The sequence below is a fragment of the Canis lupus genome, chromosome 35 (genome assembly GCF_048164855.1).
Source record: "Canis lupus baileyi chromosome 35, mCanLup2.hap1, whole genome shotgun sequence".
In the NCBI taxonomy this organism is placed as follows: Eukaryota; Metazoa; Chordata; class Mammalia; order Carnivora; family Canidae; genus Canis; species Canis lupus.
Window position 1 is genome coordinate 30,599,561 of NC_132872.1, and position 21,915 is coordinate 30,621,475.

Consider the following 21,915-nt stretch of genomic DNA (forward strand, 5'->3'; position numbering starts at 1 on the left):
TCTGCTCTCAAAACTTGCTCTATAGTGATTATTGAAACTGTCTCAAATCAGCTTGTCAACCTTTATAATATTAATTAGTGCTGCTCTGTGTTATTTTTATTGGCAACCAATTGTCATTAATTACTATTACTTTACTGTTATTTTTCTACCATTTATCAGACATGTAATTATGTAATTATCCATTTATTATACCATTTATCAGACACATAATTAAACAGATGAGATGTGAATAGTTTTATTTATTTCCTTATTCTATTCTGAGTTTAAATGAAAATATCTCATAGATAACCATGGTCTATTCATATAATTGGAAAAAACAATATGTGATACATTTATTCTGTAGTAGATATAAAAACATTCTGTCCTAGGGACTTTAGTTAGATAGTCACATAAGACAGAGAACCTTTTTTTATTAATGTATTGCAAAATGTCACTTATTCAATGGTGCATTCCCCTCCTTAGAAGGATACAAATATATCCTATATCCTATATCCATATTTCCAACATGTGTGAATATTTATATAATAATATGTGCACTGCAAAATACTAGTAGTTATTTTTTTCCCCTTCTAGAATTCTTAATTGTATTAATATGCATCCTCCCAGTAAAATGGTCACTGAAGTAAGAATTATCATTACTGGAAGCCTTAGAGAAATCTCAGGAAGTTGTTTCCCGCAAAAAAAAAAAAAAAAGAAAAAAGAAAAGAAAAAGAAAAAGAAAAAAAGAAAATGACATCCTGAGATCGTATCACTGCCTCTACACAGAGATTCTCTAGAAATGCCATACAAATATATTATTTCAACCATTGACCTGCTTTCATCCCAGAAGTAGAATCTTGGGAAGTGCAGCCCCTGCTCTGGCCCCACTGGGGTTAGATGCCAAACTCTTGACCCTTCCTCTTGAATGTGCTAGGTTGTCAGTCCTGCCTGCGCAGCTGTTGGTATTCCAGAGGATCAGATGGCCAGAAAGGGACTGGAATGGGCCTATTAGCATCTCAATACGGCCACTCCAGTCCCCTTTATTACCAATTCACTCAAATTAATTAATTTTTAATTTTGCACTACCTCAACGAGTATAAATCAAGGCAGGCAGGGAGACAGAAAAGCACACTTGAAACATGAAACTGTCTGTGGTGTGAGTCACAGAGGCTCAACCTCTGCAATCTGTCACTGTGGAGATCAGGAAAAAAGGAAAATTATCCTGTGCAGAGATTATTGAAAAATATTTTTTGATGAATTATGCTCCTTTCTAAAGGTCACAAAAGAGAGGAGTAGTGGTGATAAATGTCTGTTATGTGCTTTAGATCCTTAAACCCAGGTTCTGGATTCAGAAAGACTAGCTGATTAAAAACAATGCTCCTGTGATTTCCCATTTATTTTATTTGAACCTAACATTTTATTGTCATATTAACCTGTATTCTGTACAAATAATGACTTTGAGTCTTAAAACTGACACCATCTGTAACTATATAATACTCCTAAAATGTAAGAATTACTATTACTATTATTATTATTATTTTGTTGGCTTGGCTTTAATTTCCTTAAAGCAGCATCCTCTAAAAGAGTGCAGTGGTTTGGACTGAATAATAATCTAAATTATAAACTGGTATTTTGAAATGCAGAAAGCAATGAAATCATTGGCAAAATATCCCTCTGTGCTCCTTTATCCTCAATTTACTTGAATTGGTCTCAGGAATAAAACTCATAGTAAGAAAGCATTTACTTTGAACAGTACAATCCTCTTTGAGTGAGGACTGATTGCTTTTGATATTCCATAGTGCAACATACACGGTTATAGATATATCATAGGGAGCTTTCTTTTTGACTTTGAGCTACAGAGCAGAAAGACCAAAGATTAAAGGTGTTCAATCATTCCACCATACTGTGTAACTTCTTACATCATATTCTTGAGCGAGGAAATGTGGCCAAATTTAAGATGTATTTATACCATGCTGGGTAGGATTTTTTTTTTTAACCTAATATAAACCTAGCTGTTTGAGACAGAATACAATTGGTTTCTGTTTCTGAGAATAATAAAGGGTAGATTCATGGCTACCAAATAACTCCTTAGAAAGTTTTCTTTCCCTCTCAGATATAATCAAGTCCACAGTGTGGTTTATTACAAACATTTATGAAGTCATTTAATTTTAAATATTTGCAACTTGCAAAATATTTGCCAAGTATTTTACAAGTACTTGGCATTTAAAGTTGTGGAAATGAAGTAAGTAATTTGTTGAGGTTAACAATGCAGTAAAGGAAGAAAGATCAACTCACACTTCAGGCCACAATTTCACAAATTTTCCTGGGCAACACTGCTTTCCCAAACCTATACTGGTTGCAGATAACTTGCCATAAATGACAACTATCCACATTTAAACAAACAGTAAAATGAAATACTTCCTTAAACAGAGGGTTGTTAAGTTCAAGTACAGATTTCTTACATTAGAATTGTGGTTAAAGAAGAATGTTTCATAATTATGAGACTGGCTTAACTGTGGTTCTGATGGAGAGCAGAAGATATCAAATATAAAATTAAGATCTTTAAAAAATGCAACTATGAATTAAAAACTGAGTTCACATGCCTCAGCAAGATTTCATACCACTAGCATAATGAAAAATTTCCTCCTTTTCCAATTCTCTCCTGTTTTTATTGAGATTGTTATGCAGATTCTGTGTGTTGGTTCTTTGGCAGAGAATGTTGTACCAACTGCCAAATTAAATAGAAACTGGCCCCATATTTTGATCAGGCTACCCCATGTTGTGTAGTTATCTCCCTTTAAAAAATACTTTTCTTTTTGGTACTTAAGAAAACACTCAATATACTAATGAATAGTAAATGCCAGTTATTTAAAGAATATACTGAATATTGTCATTGCTCTTCCCTCAGGTATCTCAGAAAAACCCTGCTCTGATTGCTTGATGTTAGTATGCTGAGAGACATTTGTTCTTTTCTTCTAATGAACAGTTTTAAGTTCAAAAAGTAACTCCTCTTTATTCTAAAATACTTTTACAAACTACAACTTGATCACGATTTAATACAACAGGTCAAAGGTATTCATTAACCACCCACCAACAAATATCTTTTCATACAAATTCATTGTAATCATAGGCAGAAAAGCTTAGGGAAAAAATGTCATCGAAAAATAAGATTTTATGACAGTTATGGATATTATCTTATTTCTTTTTATTATAACTGAGTTCATAGAACTAAATCAACAATCCTTGGTTTACAAAACCTTTTTAAAATTGGCTCATGTACGGTCATCATTTACATATTTATGTATCTGTTTCCTTATTTGTTAATTCATGTGTCCATGCACTCCTTAATTTATTCAATTTTTTTATTATTCTACTGTAAAAAGTATAGATCAATCATCTAGAATAGGAACTTGATGATAATTACAAACATCTAACCATATTATTTCCCCATTTCATTCCTCTCGCCCTTCACTTTGTGTAATTGACACTCTGAACTATATTTTCACCATAATATTGATTCCTCATATATATATGAGATATATATACATATCTTGATTCCATAAATATTTGTGGCACTTTAAATAATTTAGTTCACTTTAACTTTATAAAAAAGGGTATCATGATGGAAACAACTTTAAGGACTTACCTGTCATTTAATATTATATTGCTAAGATTCATACACAATTTTGTATCATTATTTTTCCTTAATCCAAATTAAGGATTGAGGTATGATATTTCATTGTGGTACTGTACTATAGTTCATTCACCCACTCTCTTTTTAATGATATTTAGATTATTTCTAGCCCTTATTTGGCTTGAACAGTGCTTCATGAAAATATATCTTGCTGATCATAAAGAAGAGGTTTTTGGGGTATACATCTAGAAAAATGGCTTAGTTTATTTCTCGTGATAACACTAAACTATTTCCAAAAATGATTAAAACGTCTAAATTCCCATGTTATATTAAATTTAGACTAGAAGCTGTGAAACCACATGTTCCTCAAAACTAGACATACCTAATTTAAATATATATATATATATATATATATATATATATATACACACACACACACACACACACACACACACGTTGGGCCAGCTGGATGACCCAGTCGGTTAAGCATATGATTCTTGATCTCAGCTCAGGCCTTGATTTCAGGGTCATGAATTCAACCCCTGTGTTGGGCTCCACATTGGGCATGGAGCATACTTGGCGGGGGGGGGGGGGGATGAATATATATATATATATATATATATATATATATATATATATATAATATGTTTCCCAAGTAGGCTCCATACCTATAGATGTATATATAAGTATATATTTTTTTGTCTTAAAGAGTTAAAAATGATCATTTCTTGTCCTCTTGGATTCCTCTCATCATTAATGATACTGAACATTTCTTCCAATGCTTATTGAACATGTATGCTTACTTTTGGGGAAATTTATGACTTTCACTCACTTTTTTTCAACACATATTCATTATTAATATACAGAAATTCTTCATTTATTAGTAATGCATATATTTTTCAGTTGTATGCATTGAGAATAATCCCTCTGAATTTGAAATTTGTTTTACTCTCTTAAAATGTATTTTGAAAAGCTGCATTTCTTAATTTTAAAATAAATAAAAATTCAGTGTCAAGGATTTAGGAAGTTTTCAAAAACAAAAATTGATAGATTATGAAAATATATTCAAGAAGTTTTAATAAATGTACAGATATACCATGTTCATGAAGAAGAATAATATATTGAAAATATACTAATTTTCCCAAAATTTATCTACAGTTTTAGAAATTCCAATAAAAACCTCAACAAGGGGCAGCCCAGGTGGCTCAGTGGTTTAGCACCGCCTTCAGCCCCAGGTGTGATTCTGGAGACCTGGGATGGAGTCCCACATCGGGTTCCCTGCATGGGGCCTGCTTCTCCCTCTCCCTGTGTCTCTGCCTCTCTCTGTCTCTGTGTCTCTCATGAATAAATAAATAAAATCTTTAAGAAAATAAAAAACCTCAACAAGAATTTTCATAGCATTTAATAACACGATTTTCAAATGTGTATGAAAGAAACTGTCAGTAATATGAAGGGCAAGAATGAGAAATTTACCTTTTCAGGTATCAGGACTTAACATAAAGCTATAGTAATTAAGAAACTGAAATACTGACACAGGGTGGATATATTTATCTAAAATATATTTAATTTGAGGATTAAATCTCCATATTGCCACTTAAAGTCATTTTGTTCTGTCCCTTTGAGTGTCAAAAGGTCGTTCAAAAAAAGATTGCACTTTTCACGAACATTTTTCCATTCTACAAAGCGATCAGCGAGTGTCAGGAAAGCATTTATCTTGCAAACAACCCAGCCAAAACCCACTCAAACACTGCAGCTTGCTGAAAAGCCTCACTGTCTTCTAACTCAAGCATACCACTGAAATTCATCTCTAGAAGTAATTAATAGTCTCCACTGCCAAGGAAGAAAGCAGCAAGTTTTATTGGTCCATATCATACCCAAACAACAAAATTACCTTACTTAGTTACAAAATTGACAGAAAATAAACGATGAACTGTAAATGAAATCCAGTCACACAGACTGAATTGTGGTACATTACTGTGTAGTTTAATAGTTACTTTTTTTCTACATGTTTTGTAGAGCTTTAAAGATTTTAGATCAAAAAAAAAAAAAAACGAAAACAGCTGTCACATGGAAAATTAATAACATCAAAATTTAATGTAAGCTCCAGTATAAATCAAATTCTCTTTTCTATTGATATTAAAATTTTATAGAATACCTCATTAGTGTTATTTTTATTGTTTTTTATTTCTGTCTATATAGCATCATCATTGTATAAAATTATATTTGAATTGATCTTTCACTTCATATCAATTTTAAGTTGGAGTTTTTTCTTTTATGGCATAATTTATTAAATTCCTAGCCTATATTCTTTGCCTTTTATTTATCTAAGAAGTGAAACTTCTAAAAAAAAAAAAAAGTGAAACTTCTAAAACTACAATTCTGGAGCATACCACTCAGAGTTGTGCCGTCTTATCAGAGGCTCCCTTTCACTACCCCCCAACCAGACCCCACTTCAACTGAGGGCCCCTGGTTGTCATACTTTGCCTGTACAAGAGGGAAGAGGATAGAGAAACCTCTGTCACGTTAACGATGGCAACAGTATCTTACATAATTTATAAGCATTTTGTGTAGACCTTGGTCTTCTGACAAGACCAACTGTTAACTGCGGGAGCTAGGAAAGAAATAGATCTGTCTCACTAAAAAGAAAATAAAGTGAAGTGAACGTTCCTCTAGTTGCCCATGTTTAAAAATGGTAAATCATCATTATAGAGAAGTACAAAAAATGTCACATACCCCAGAGTTTCTCCCTAAGAGAATATATGGAAAAAAAAAAAAAAAAAAAAAGGCTTCACTAATAAAGTCTTAAAGCTTAACAAGACCCGGAAATCGTGACCCAAATTTCCTTTTTTTTTTCTTTGATTTTTATTTATTTATTTATTTATGATAGTCACAGAGAGAGAGAGAGAGAGGGGCAGAGACACAGGAGGAGGGAGAAGCAGGCTCCATGCACCGGGAGCCCGACGTGGGACTCGATCCCGGGTCTCCAGGATCGCGCCCTGGGCCAAAGGCAGGCGCTAAACTGCTGCGCACCCAGGGATCCCGTGACCCAAATTTCCACGCGTCTGTCCTGAGTCCGCCGGCCCGCGCGTGGTTGGCGACAGGGGGTGGCGGGGAGGCCGGGGCGGGGCGCGGGAGGGCGCGCGGGGTCGCGGGGAGGCCGGGCGGGCCGCGGCGGCAGCGGCGCCCTCGGGTAGGCTTTGAGGTTGTGCAGGGCCCAGTAGCAAAGGCGAGGCCGCGGCGGGCTGGGGCCTGCCCTCGGGAGGTCGGGAGGGCAGAGCAGCCCCCCGTGAGGCCGGAACGGGGGAGACGATGGGGGCCTCGGGGCCTGCACCCTCCGCCTACCGCGCGAGCAACAAATGCGGCCAGGAAAGGAGGCCCTCCACTCCCAGATTCTCCTATTTCCTGTTTTCTAAGTAGTTCATGTTCCTGTGCGATAGAGTTAAGTGGACAAAATGTGACAGATTTCCAGAAGAACTTTTGCTTTTTTTCTGCTTTTACATCCTCATCTCTTTAAGGCATCCTCATCACTGCCTTTATGTTTGGTGACTAATTAGACGTGGAATATCTGTGGTCTTTGATATCGGCATAAATACTATCTTTTACTAAACTTGAAACTTGACCATCTTTAAATATAAAATGGGGATTCGTTTGCGCACAGCCTGAAGAGGCCAAGTTTCCGTTCACATCCTGAAGTCTGGTACAGGGGAAAAAGGGAACTGACAGCTGTGATTCAACAACACGGAAAGTTCATTCCGTCTACTATTTGTCTACATTTAATACTAAAAATGACCTGAATGAATGATGGGCAAACAGCTGAGTCTCTTCTAGCTTGGAGTATAGGGTTAAAAAAAAAAATCACACTTATTTTTAGTCTGCGTTTAGAACTAATTATGGATCACTTCAATTTCTTCTTGGCTATTTGAATATTCTCAAGTTTAAAGAGACCATTTTGCGTAACACATGGTAACATTGATTGTCTTTCATTATGTAATCTGGCATAAAATTGGGAAATGGCTTCTGCGACTAAACTAAATTACTAAAAATGTTATCTTTCCTCACTAGTACTTAAATTTTCCCATTAACTTAAATTTTAAATACACCTCCCCCAAAAAATTGCATTCCTATTTTTTTTTATTGCCAAGTATGCCATTCTGCCCTTTAAAATTACCTGAAGTCTCAGATACCTTTCTGCTTCCAACATAAGTTTTTATTTCAACCCACTCAGCAGTCTGGTCTGCGGCACCCAAGCTGGCCCACATGCCCAGACACACGTGTCAAAACACCACTGACCAGGTGGGCCTCCTGACTGTCCCAGCAGCAAAGCCTTCTCAGACCAGCCTGGCCAGAAATGGATATTCCTGCCTACCACCAACTCATGCTTTCTATTTTTGAAATATAGATACTTGAATTAGACTTCATTAAGGAAGTAGTTTTATAAGCAGAAGTAGACCCTCGACACTCTAGTCTGTAAAGTCTCACTCTACCGTGGGCCATGGACCAGCACTGCCCACACCATCGGAGAGCTGGTTAGGAATGGGGTGGCTCAGCCGGCCCAGCAGCTGACTCTCGATTTCGGCTCAGGTCATGATCTCAGGATCCTGGGATCCAGCCCTGTGTAGGCTCCGTGCTCCGTGGGGGCATCTGCTGGAGATTCTCTCCTTCTCCCTCTCTCCCTCCCTCTGCCTCTCCCCCTGCTTGTTGTCTCTCTCTTTTTCAATCTCTCAAATAAATATATATATATCTTTTTTAAAAAATGCATAATTTCAGCTTCACCCTAGACCTACAGACTCAAAGTCTGCATTTTAAACAATATCTACAGGTAACCTAGATGTAAATTAACATCTGATAAATCCTATTCTGTACTGGCAAAAATATAAGCAAACAACACCACCAACACACAAACAACTAGTAGCTAGAAATGAGGGAGGAAGGGAAAGGAAGGAAAAAAGTAAATGTCAAACCGACTGCATTCTTTCTAAGTTATGTGTTTAATAGTTTTACCTATAGTTTTACCTAAAATGGAGGTTGTGTTCTTTTAGGTGCATGTATACTGAGAGAGGTATTCATACAATATAGGAAGCATTTCAAAATAGGATGATATGCTCCAAATGTTGTAGTTAGTGAAGAGTTTGTTCTGATAGAAGTTGTTAGTATTTTGTGCCATAAATAATTTACTAATGTCCCATAATGAAAAAAATGGCAGGTCTATTTTTTTGTCCAATAAAATGGCACTAAAATTTAAGTTACTCTTTTTTAAATTTATTTTTATTTATTTATTCATGAGAGACAGAGAGAGAGAGAGAGAGAGAGGCAGAGACCCAGGCAGAGGCAGAAGCAGGTTTCATGCGGGAAGCCCGATGTGGGACTCGATCCCAGGACCCCAGGATCACAACCTGAGCCAAAGGCAGACACTCAACTGCTGAGCCACCCAGACGCCTTAAAATAGTGATTCTTTAAGGGATCCCTGTGTCAATGAACTTATCCTATTCATCTAAGTGCAAGTCATTAATAAGCAACTTCCTAAGATTGGTCTAGAGCACTGTCTGCCCACATTAATCCTGGAAGAGCATATTGGGGGGGCTCCTGAGAGCAGATACATAGGAAAGTAAGACCTTGCCCTGACTCAAGGGACTCACAAAAGACACGCTTACAAAAATAGTTACAGTGTACTTGTGAGAAGGACCCCTGGAGCACAGAGGAGGGTGTATTTCACTCTGCCTAGGGAGTTCAGGGGTTAGGAAAAAAGTTAAGGAAGAGAATGAAGAATCTGCTAGAAAGACCTTGCAGGAGTTTCCAAGGCGGACCGAGGGATTCTGGTGTTGGGTATAGTCGATTTAAAGGGTCCATTTAATTTTTTTAAAAAGTGAGACAAGAAATCCTGTGGCCAGCACACCAAAGGCTGGGTGACTTTGATCATCACCTCTCTTTTCCATGGGTGTCATCTGCCTACCGTTGGCACAAAGGCAAAGTCTAATTAGACATGGGTTCCTAGCCTCAAAGGGCACGTGATGAATCACTAACCTCAACCTCTGAAATATGTTAATGAATTGAATTTAAATTAAAAACAAATAAATAAATTCGCAATTCCAGTGGAGCTTGAAAGAACTTTGCATGAAGTCGCAAGAAGAGGGAAAAAAAAGATGAATCTTTGCCTGACCTTGGAGAACGAGGAGCAACCCAGAAGGAAGTGAGCTTAGAGGTGAAAACAGACTTTTGAGGACAACTCTTAGTTTTAAAAAAGAGAAAGAGAGCAAGAGCGAGTGCAAGAGCTGGCAAGAGAGCTATGTTTGGGGCAGGTCCTAATTAAAACACCAGGAAGAAGTAGCCACTTACTGCTTAATGTCATCAGGAGGAGGTGGTCTGAAGCCTCCAGATCCAGAAAGCGCCAATTCTGCAATAAGTTTTGCATTCAGACAAAAGTATATTTACCTACAGGTAAATTGCCTTTAAAATAAGCACAGATGTGACAAATATGTGTCCCATATTTAAAAATTTTGTCTCATGATATTTCCCTTTCTTCCTTGAGTTTGCTTGTAATTCTCAGATGTCATATTCCAAAATATTTTTCCAAATAGCACCATGTTTTATTTTTCTTAATTTTTTCTCCTTGAACAACAACAACAACAAAAAGACATATGTTCATTCTCTTAGGTAAATTCAGTGATTCGAAATATGGGGGAGATGTGTATCAAATAAGATGTTTTTGAGCGTTTTTGAGTGCTACGTTAATAGCTTTTGTTTAATGAATTGCTTTTATTTAGAATCAGTGTAATACGGTAGAAAGAATATCACAGAAGCATAGATACTTGGCCATGGAGAAAGCCGGCAATATGAGGGCCACTGTGCTTGGTGCTTTAAAACAAAGACCAGAGCCTGGAACATAAAGCCTTTTTAGGAACAAATTTGGATTCAGTTGTGTGTATATGGGGGTGGGGGTGTATGTGTGTGTTTGTTAGGGCGGTGGGGCCCCCCAGGGGGATTGAGTCATATTGTAAAATCTGAAGGAAGATAAAGCCAGATAAAAAGACACTGGATTTACCTAAAATAGGTCTTTATCAACTAACCTCCTGAGATGATCAAAATCATCCAGCACGATGATTAAATTTCTTGTTATCTTCATACTACTTTTCTCCTTCATTCTAAAAAATCTTCAACAGCTAACTCCACACACAATATTTGAAGAAAGACAAAAATCTTTGGCCTAAGCCATCCAGCCCCAACATAACAACCATATATACCGACAACATTCCAATAAAAACTATAAAATTCAGGCAAACTGAGATGTTCTATGGTTCAGGGATAGAAGTGATGTTTCTAGGTGAAGACTTTTCCTAGCTTCAAAATTTTACACTGACTTAAGAGGCCATTTTTACTCAGTAGAATTTTAGCTTCAATGTTACATCCTTCATGGAACCTCTCTCTTCTTTATTGAGCCTTCTAGCGGGATGCTGCTGCTGACTGGAGGAGGGACCTTGGTAATATGTTTAATGGCTCTGGATTTCCATCTCTTCGTTACTAATATAAAGTGGTTGGCCTAGATGAATTTCTAACTTTTATTACTCACATGCACCGTAAAATAATCTTTTAAAACCTACATATGTACTGACTCATATATTTTAAGTTGGCATTTAAAATGTTTTCTCATGAGTGTAAATAATTGGGAATGATGTAATTTCCACCATATTGTAAATATTGACGTTTAAAAATAAAGCTGTTACACCACTCTTCTGAATGCACCCAGTGCAATCTAAATACCATAGTGATTTGATACTCACTATCATGTAAAAATAAACAACTGACAATTTATTAGCTCTTCCTTCATTTTGAATGACAACAACTAATTGAAAGACACTTAACCTGAAATAGAATTTGATACAGACCCATTTTCACATCCTCAACGCCAAGTTTTTAATTCCTATTTAACACTTAGGTCCAAAGGGCAATGCACCTTAATACGATTTCAGAACCAGCATGAGGGGAATGCTTATTCTTCAGAAAAGACTGAAATAAGCAATCATGGAAAGGTAAGTGGGAAAGAGAACTAGCTTGAGAATTTGGGCTTAAACACAAATTCTCACACAAGTTAACATACTACATATGGAAATCGAGTAATTGAGTGTGTGAAGCTTAATTTCCTTAAAACCATAAATGTACATGGAACCCTTGGATATCCTCAAGGAGTCTGCACTTTACATGTAGCTTAGTTTGGAAACTGCTGTACATCCTCTTTGTGTATGTCTATAGATTACTCAGGTGTTACATCCTACACAGTACTTTGCATAATGCCTTGAGTTTAGTAGTCAACCAATATGTACATATAAAATTTGTAATTTCTAAAACCAAATGTAGGCTATATAATAGTGTATCTAATTGTGCATACACAAAATTTGTATTTAAATGAACATAGCATTGTATTGTGCTTTTCAATATCCATTCCTAAACATGTTGAATTGTCTGACAAGAGCACTATAGTACAATGAGCTGGTGGATATGCTGTATTTATTAACACCAGGAAATTAATCTACTGTAACTATGTTGGCAGGCTTTCCCATTCACATTTTCTATAATTTCTTTTCCAAAGACCGCTAGATCTCAGTCATGTTTTCATTTTCAATATTTTGCTTTCTAGATTTTTGTGTACCACTTAACCACACGTTGCCAACAACACTAACCCAGTCCATGAATATCCACTAATAGGTGAAGCTGTTTTCAGCATAAACTTTTTCTTAAGTGAATCTAAGCAGGCATTTTATCTAGGGACCACATGTCTAACAAAGCAGCCATTTCTAACTAAGGATACCAAAGTCAAAGTTACAGCAAATTTATTTTGCAATGTTATCACACATGCCAAACATAATATTGAACTACCAACAAAATGACTGCATGCACAATACACTATAATTAACCTTGTAAATTCACCGTACTTACAGTCTTAACATGTATGTACTTTGGTGAAAGGAACCACAGTGCTGAAAGCAAATGTGAAATTTGCTAAATAAATTTTTGGAAGCTTAAGTCATTTGACCTTTCCAGTTTAAACAACCTAATAATACAGGAGTTAGTCATTCTTGGATATGGGACATTACAAATAAATTTCCCAAAATAATAGTCATCATGTTCTGGGATATCCTTGCTCTCTATGAATTATTACAATAAATTTCCCTGAAGAGTTTAAATGAATAAAATAATAATTCTCGGCCTCCTGAAATCACAGGTAAGTCTATGAATCAATCACCCCTCTAGTATATGAGAACACACAAATAGGGCTTATAAGTTGTTCCTGGGAGGGTACAGGGCACCTGAGGAATTTTAGTCCAAGTTCCAGGATTTAAATTTATATCATGACTTATAAGATGTTTTCCTTAGCGTACTGAATACTGACTTAAATATTCAATCTTCAGTGATATATAAGTTCCTCACTTCAATGTAATATTTACTCAAGAAGCATAAATTATGATTGATAAATGAGATAAATGAGAAATTAGACCTAGGAGTGATCCCTTGGGCTTCTATCTTCAATACCTAACTGAGACTACCTCCAACCAAGTCTAAGGTAAATTTCTAGAATTTCCAAGAGAGACTATTACTTATTTCACAAAGTCAATTTGAAACAATTCACTTAGAAAATGATTTAGCACTTAGTAGCCACACCACAATTAGGATCTCAATGTCAGAACTTCTGTCTCTATTAAAAAAAAAAAAAAAGGTAGAATTGAAAACATTAGAAATAATACTGTAAAAGTACTACATATATAAATACATATACTATTTATAACAGATACCACTTATATATTTGACTGAGGACTTACATATAAAAATACAGTGACTGATTATCAGGTCTTCATTTAATTCTCTCTTTTGAACATTTTTAACCAAACTTGTTTGATATATGTGTAGTCTCTTCCTTATTCCCTCTCTGTCTCTGCCTTATAATTGTGCTCTGCTTTCCTACTGTTAAAAAAAAGAGACAACAGACCCAAAATGGAATCACTCATGCTAAACCCCATGTCAGCAAACAAAGATTTAATATCTAATCTATTTGAAATTTCAAATGTCTCCCAAGAATGTAATCTTAAACTGGTAAATCTGGAATTTTCTGGTCAGCACTAATGAGGTAATCTGCCCACAGATCCCTTCTGTCCCCCAAAGGAAGATGAACAATAGATTCCTTCCCTTGTCTCACCCCTTTTTTGCCTATAAAAGCCTTTCATTTTGCACAGCTTTTGGGAGCTCCTTTCTACTTGCTGAGTGGGATGCTGCCCAACTCATGAATCACTGAATAAAGCCAGTTTGACCTTCAAATTTTACTCAGGTGATTTTTTTTTTTTAAGACTACCTATACGTACACACATTATCATACTTACTCCTACATCTCCCTCTCTGACCTACAATCTTACACAATGGAAGGCATCTGAGGGATTAAGTGTGATTAAAGCCTCAATAACCGTGCTTGAGCTTCAAACTTCACAATATTTGCAAAGTAGCTAATTATTTGGCCCTGAAAAAAGAACTGGTTTTCTACATGATAGAGGAAAAAAATACAATCATGGTAAGATAATTCAGACGTATAAAGAATTCAGAGTGGTATGACATGCCTTGTTTTAAAAGAAACAACCCTGAACCATGTTAGACAGACCATCAAAACCAATTACTGAAACAAGTAAAGCTATTTGATCCTAGAAAACTATCCAATCATGGATTGGTCTAAGTTCTAAATATATAAGAACTGAAGATCTCTCACTTTTGAGCACAGAAATATCATACACAACAAACCATGTACTGTTTAGTTAAATTTTATTTCATTTATTTTGGCCTTTTATTTAATATAAATGAATATTAAATATATTTATATATTTCAGTTTCACCTGAAACTAAGGCTTTATTCTTGTTATAAAAGCTACTACTTATTAAGTACTTACTCTGTGTCAGACTCTGTGTTGACTACTTTACAAACATTACCTCCCTTGAACTTCCTAACAGCACTACAAAGGAGATGCTCTTGTTATCTCTTGTTATCTCCAATTTATACCTGAGGTGAGGGACCCAGATTGGTTAAGTCTTTTGCCCACGGTCACACAGTAAATATGAGGTAGGGCCAAGATAATATCCAGAACTTCTGATTTATACCATTTATAACAATTAAAGCAATGATGTTCCTAATCCTCGTCTTCTGTGAAGGAGACATTGTAAAATGTGCAACTGATTAATTCATTATGATAGCGGAGAGAATAGAATTTAAATATTTATTGATACCTTATGGCCACAACCATGAATATTTCTACTTGTTTTATGGACTTTACAATCCTGAGATCCACTCAGGGTTCACTAAGCCGTGGAAGGCATCGGCCCCGCTGTGGCCTTGCTGTGGCCCCAGGCAGGTCTACTTCATCACCCTTGTATGTTCTCATAGCCCTTCTGCTTCTTGTCCTCTTCCCAGGCTGCCAGTTGTGATATTTATTGTATTTATGCTACTTTCCCCTTTTTCCACAGATTTTTAACTCCTATCAGCTTTGAAACTGACTCAGCGAGTTATAACTGTGTCTAAAGGAAGGTAGACTCTGACTGGGGCCTCAGGGTTGTCATAAGAAGAGTTCTCTACACAAACATCACTACACAAATGTGTGAAAAACCTCCAAGAAACACGTGCCATCCTACTTAACAATTAGTGTGTTTTCTGTATAATATTTTTTTTAAGATTTTATTTATTGATTGATGAGAGACACACACAGAGAGAGAGAAGCAGAGACACAGGCGGAGGGAGAAGCAGGCTCCATGCAGGGAGTCTGACGTGGGACTCGAACCCGGGACCCCAGGATCACACCCTGGGCTGAAGGTGGAGCTAAACCACTGGGCCACCGGGGCTGCCTTCTGTATAATTATTTGGGGAAAAAATGTATCTTAGAAAATATATTAGGCTATTATGATCTAATTTTAAGAACTGTCACCAGTTTAAAGACTCTGATAACCCTTAAATAGAAAGAAATGTAGAAATATGTGAGTGAGTGAGATGCATAAAACCTCACAGTTGGTAGAATGGCCTACTTTCAAACCCAGTGTACTTCCAGAAAACTGTTTTGAACATACCAAACACTTTCAGGGGAAGTATAGAGGTTCTCAGATTTACAGGATATATTCCCTACGTTTCTCAGACACAGAATCTACTAAATTATAAGGGCATTTTTTTTCATATCATTGCAATCATCTGAGCAGCAACCCATAATCATGTCCCATAACTGAGCAGCAAATGAATAACAGTAAATACAATGCAATCACTATGTTATAACCCTTCAAATCTTTAATCTTAAGATAGATATTCCAGGATGGATCGTTTCAGCTGTAAATAACCATTTCCAAATGCCTTTTCATCCTCTAGTTGTATTTTTGGAAAGGAATCCATTGCCTTATTTATTTATTTTATTTTATTTTGCTTTAACTTGGGAAGGTAATCTCATAATTCACAGAAGCTTTTTTATTGGGCATGGGAAATTCAATAACGATTTTCATTCTCTATTTTTTTTTTTTTTTTTAGATATTTTAAAGAGTATGTAGACCATCTGGACTTTGTAAGGGTGGCTGCATCTTTAATATAAACTAATGGCTATTTCAAGCACACTTTCTTCTTCAGAAATTAAGGCAGTTACTTTCCTGTCACTTCCTCTTTGTAGCTTTTCTTCTAAAAAAAGATACAAAGGAGGTTAAAAAATCTTTAAAGATGAACTAGTATGAAGCAAACTATGTGTTAACCAAAACAGCAGAATTTATTGTATTGTTTTATTGTTATTAACTATTTTAACTCCTCTGCCCTGAATGTTTCAATACTTTGTCAAAGATTTAAATTATGTCTCTATAAAGCTTAATTGTGGAAGATGATTTGTGTAGGAAGGAGTGATGCAGGATCTACAATCACAGAAGGTCAGGGTGTAGCAAACACCCAGGTGTGTGTGTGCCTATACCCCCCATGTATGCCTCATTCAAGAAAGTTACCCACATCTCACTGTTGCTCCATTTTCCCTATTATATATGGATATAGTGCACATGTGAATAAAGAAGAAAAATATTAGGTAAAGAAGCCATCAATATTCACACCCAAAAATGTGGTTATTGTGTACAGATTTTGAACTAGGCTCCGAAAGGATTTGTAAAAGAGAAGAAAGCACAGCTGCTACTCTTAGGAAGTTTATCATCTATAACAACAACAAAGTTTGCCTTTTATTTGCTTAAAAAAATAGTACTCATATTTTAGGATCCAGTTTACCAACGTTTCATTGCTATATTTTATGGTTCTCTCCTAACTCGACTCTTAAAAAATATTCTGAGTCAAGACATGCAAAAGCATATATATATATATATAAACTCAGGCAGCCCCACTGACTTATGCTAAAGAGTCTTACTGGATCTTTTGCAGTGAATTTAGATATACGTCAAGTCAAAACACATGTGATTGCACAGCCATGCTGAGTAGATCTCAGGTTTATTCCTAGACAGAGAGGTACAGAAACCATCCTGTATCAATACAGCCGACAATTCCTCCGTGGAGCTGACCCTTGTCTAGAGTTTACAGCATGAGCTTGGCTACTAGCCAATGTGAACTATGTTTAAATTTTTTTATGGCAGCTCAATGAGCTTTCAAACATTCATCTGCTTTACTTACTGTGCTTAATAAAAAGGCAAGTCAATGTATTTTCTCATTCCCTTTTCATCACTAATAAGAGCAACCATCAACCTTACAAAGGATAGGATCTGCGTTCACTTCCAGCTCCGTGTCCCCAGTAGCTCGGCACTGAAGCGCTCACAGAACACTGTCATCCCACCCACCGTCACTACGCAGATGTGGGTGGAAGGCCGCACATACTTTGTCCCTAGAACACGTCAACTACGTGTGGATAAAGCCCTTGGGAATTACTTCTGTACTTGGACATCAACATTTTAAAGGTGTTTTACTGTATTAATGAAACAGTTGCTTTATACAAGCCTTTATCTTCTGGAAAGCTCAAAAGATTGCAGAATTTTTTGTTTCTTTTTAAGATTTATTCATTTATTTGAGAGAGCACATGAGAGAAAGAGCATGAGGGGGAGAAAGGGCAGAGGGAGAGACTCTTCAAGCAGATTCACTGCTGAGCCTGGAGCCTGGTGTAGGGCTGGATCCCATGATCCAGGTTATCATGACTCAAGCCAAAACCAAGAGTCACATACTTTACTGACTAAGCCAGCCAGGTGTCCCACAAAATTTTCTTTTAGGTTTATTTATTTGATTCATGAGAGACACACAGAAAGAGGCAGAGACACAGGCAGAGGGAGAAGCAGGCTCCCTGCGGGGAGCCTCACGTGGCACTCGATCCCGGACCCCGGGGGTCATGACCTGAGCCAAAGGCAGATGCTCAACCACTAAGCTACCCGGGACCTCCACAAAGTTTCTGATAGCAACACAAAACTTTGTAATCTATGACAATAATGACATTGTCAAAGAAGGAGTTTCCTATGTGATCTTCCTATAACACAACCTGATGACTAATTTAGGAAGCATGTACATTTTTTAGGTTCATATTTATGAACCTAAAAGACTGTGATGATTTATTATCTGAAATTTTAAAGGTACGCATAGTCTATTAACTTATTTTGTGTGTTGCCTCGTTGTAAAAGCAACACAAAGAAACACAAGAATGTACGCGGCCGTCCAACCCCTTCTGAAGTTCGCTTTGATACTCTATTCCGTACTTCACTCATCTTAGCTTCTTTTAGAAAGAAGGTGCTTAAGTGCATTGATAAGTACACGCGCTATAATAACTAAATATATGTATGCTGGACGCACAGTGCTAACGTGTGTGCTTACGGGTGTGTACAAGCACCACGCACCCACCCGTGAACCTGTCCACGCCTGTACGTGCAGGGCGGACGTGCCTCGGGGCACAGGGCCTTGCTCGGCGGCCACACGCTGGGCCTCCCCGGGGCCACCTCCTCCGAGGCCGCGGGGGCGGGGCGGGGCCGTCAGAGCGAGGCGAGGCTCCACCCAAGCGCCCGCCGTGGCCGCATTACCGTCCTGCGCCTTCCCCGGAGCGGGAGGGAAGGGGTGCGGCCGAGGGAGGCCTGGCCCCCGCGGGCACCCCCTGCCAGCCCTCTGCGTGCGGCCCGGGAGGCCCCCGCTCAGGCCCCGGGAGCCACCCCCCACCCTCCCCCGGGCCCCGAGAGGCACCGCCCCGGCCCCGGGAGGCCCCGCCCCAGCCCCGGGAGGCCCCGCCCCAGCCCCGGGAGGCCCCGCCCACGGCCCCGGGAGGCCCCGCCCCCGGCCCCGGGAGGCCCCGCCCACGGCCCCGGGAGGCCCCGCCCCAGCCCCGGGAGGCCCCGCCCACGGCCCCGGGGGGCCCCGCCCCCAGTCCCGGGAGGCCCCGCCCCAGCCCCGGGAGGCCCCGCCCACGGCCCCGGGAGGCCCCCGCCCACTGCCCCGGGAGGCCCCGCCCCAGCCCCGGGAGGCCCCGCCCCCAGTCCCGGGAGGCCCCGCCCACGGCCCCAGGAGGCCCGCCTCGGTCGCGGAGCCAGGCGGGCCGCGGCTGCTTGGCGTCCCCACCAGACCCAGACAAGGCCGTCACGGGTCGGGTCGTCGGAGCCCCGGGGGCCCACCCAGGCGGCTGCCCGCCCCCTGGCCCAGGACCCCCGCCCCTGCACACGCGCGGCCCCCCCGCCGTGACCCCGTGCACTGCCCCGGGCCGCCCTCCCGCCCCTCGCTGCCGGCGATGCCCTCCTCCCTCCGTCACGGAAGTGCTCCCCACACCCGCGTTCGTTCTCCCCCGGGAAGAATCTTGCTTTTGTTTTTCTTTGCCTGCGGGTCACTTTCCAGCTACTGGGGTCCAGCGGACTCCCCAGGCCTCTAAAAGGCCTGTTTCTAAGTGAAGTCCAGGTAAATCCCAAAGCGTAAGCCCTGAGGTACTGTCATGAGACCCTTCAGCCTGGGTCCCAGGTGAGGCCCTGCTAATACGGGATTTGGCCGTTTGGCCCTGATTTAAAATTCCGTAAAAGGAGGGGTTACCGTCGGCCACGGTTCTCCGTCTTGACATGGTTTGCGGGGCGATGTGTTGTTACAGGGCTGCCCCGTGCACGTCTGAGGTCGAGCAACATCTCTGGCCCCTGCAGGCGAGCTGCCAGGGGCAGGCCCGTCCCCAGGCTGTGACAACGGAAAGTCCCCCCGAGGCTTCGCCACGCGGCCCGTGGAGGCAAGCTCGCCGGCCTGAGCGCTCAGCCTACGCTTTAACACCCCATCGGTGGTACAATGAAAGAATCTGCATTAGCATTTGATTCCATGACATTTCCACTAAAATCTAGTTTCCTTGAGGGCAGGGCCACTTTCTGTTGCGTTCAGTGCCGTATTTCCATGGTATAGTGGGTATTCATTCAATTCCATTGGATGAAAATGAATAAGTGATGGGATATTTGACTCCACAGAGATTGCGCCCTCTCCATTTACTCCCTTTTAGCAACACATTCTGGTGAGTCTCTAAGCCATATTCATCTCTTATGCTTACTCCTCGTTTTCCCCTTATGCGCTTACAGATATTGTGCTTGTTTCCTTTTAGCATAAGTTCAGTTCAGCTACTCTTTGGGATCCAAGGTGGTGGGGAGCAAGAACTGTATTGTCCTTCCCCCCAGCTCAGCACATTAATCAATTCTGGATGCTGTAAGGCCTTTACACACGTTGACTGATAGACCGGAATAGTCCATCTTCAATATAGCAGCATGACATAGAGAGCAAGTGGATCCAAATCTCTGAAATACAAATTTTCCTCTCTAATAACTACCAGAGAAGCAAAAATGTTCCTTTCCAACCATTTATATTTACAGCTTCATTTCTGAGTCTCACAAAACTTTACATGTTCTTTATGCATTAATTCAAGAATGGCATTCTTTCATCCCATAGCATATGCTTCCCCCCCCCCTTTTTTTTTAAAGATTTTATTTATTTATTCATGAGAGATACAGAGGGGGGTGGGGTGGGCAAAGGGAGAAGCAGACTCGATCCCGGGTCTCCAGGATCACATCCTGGGCTGAAGGCGGCACCAAACCACTGAGCCACCCGGGCTGCCCTGCTTTCCCTTTTGCTGAAAGTGAGTCTTCCTGTCAAAAGGCAGCAGCCATTCTCAATCACAGCATCCATGCTAACCTTCTGTGACCTTGTAACTGACCACTGAACACAGATTTTGGGGATATTGTACATGGAGGGTCTTTCATTTATTTAGAAGTTACTCTCACTTATTTTTATTTTATTTTTTTTACAATGCAAAAGGTCTGTGACTGTTCATATGATGGTTATGAGTTTCATGATCTCAACTCACCCTTGGAATCTCTGGGTCTCCTCTCACAAAACATATCTGTGATTAGAAGTCCAAAACTGTGATTGTTTCTAAAGGGCAATCAGCAGCAACCTGTCTCAGAGGACTACTGGAAAGTGGTAAATAGCAACACAACTAAAGTTCATGATACATTATTTTTCTATGTGACATCATGGATTCTGTTCCTAAAAGAGACATCCCTAAGTGATCGCAGTTATCTGCCAACAGGATGTTTTGTCCACATCATGGAAGACAAGAAGATACAAGAGCAGAGCATCTATGCAGTGTCTCTAGTCATGATTTCTTCCAAACGGCTCTCACGCTAGGAGCACTTTCATCAAGTATCACCAAAACTTATACCCCTCTCTGCAATTGCTTTCTATTAAAGTCTAGCGTCAGCTGTCAGAGTGGTAACGTAAACCCTTAACAGCTCTCATAAGTTCTACTCTGAAACGAATAAGGGATTGTCAAAACTCCAAACACAGACAGAAATGGGGGCAGAAATCACAGGAAAGAAGGTGGAAAGTGCACAATGGATCTGTACTTGCAAAGCAATCTTTGTGAAACTACTACCAACGCCTCTCACAGAATCTAAGTATCTCAAGAGGGAGAAAAAGGTCTACTTCCTAGTTTATTTTGCATAAGGTTTGATTTCCCTAAAAACAATAAAACAAACTGGAAAAGTTGATGAAATATCAATAATCTCTTTTTAGAATGATAACATGCATTCTGACCAAATTTATACTGCATTCTTTAAATTTTAAAATACAGAAGCTTTAATAATATCTGAAGAGCTGGAAAGAAAAAGCATGTTGAAAAATTAAAGATGAATACTTTTTACAAAAGCTGTCGATGATGTATCAGCTTTAAAATACTTGTTTTACATGATGACATAATCCTTGTTTTACAAATCAGAACAAGGAAGACTATATGTATAGACCCCAGAGGAATCTAGAGTAAAGGAATGAAATTTCAAGAGTTCCT

The 21,915-nt window shown here is 39.2% G+C and overlaps 1 protein-coding gene across 4 annotated transcripts in view; it reads right to left on the bottom strand.

Moving 5' to 3' along the window:
- EPHA3 (EPH receptor A3) overlaps nt 1-21,915 on the bottom strand; it is a 325,699-nt gene that overhangs the window by 199,947 nt on the left and 103,837 nt on the right. The window lies entirely within an intron of this gene.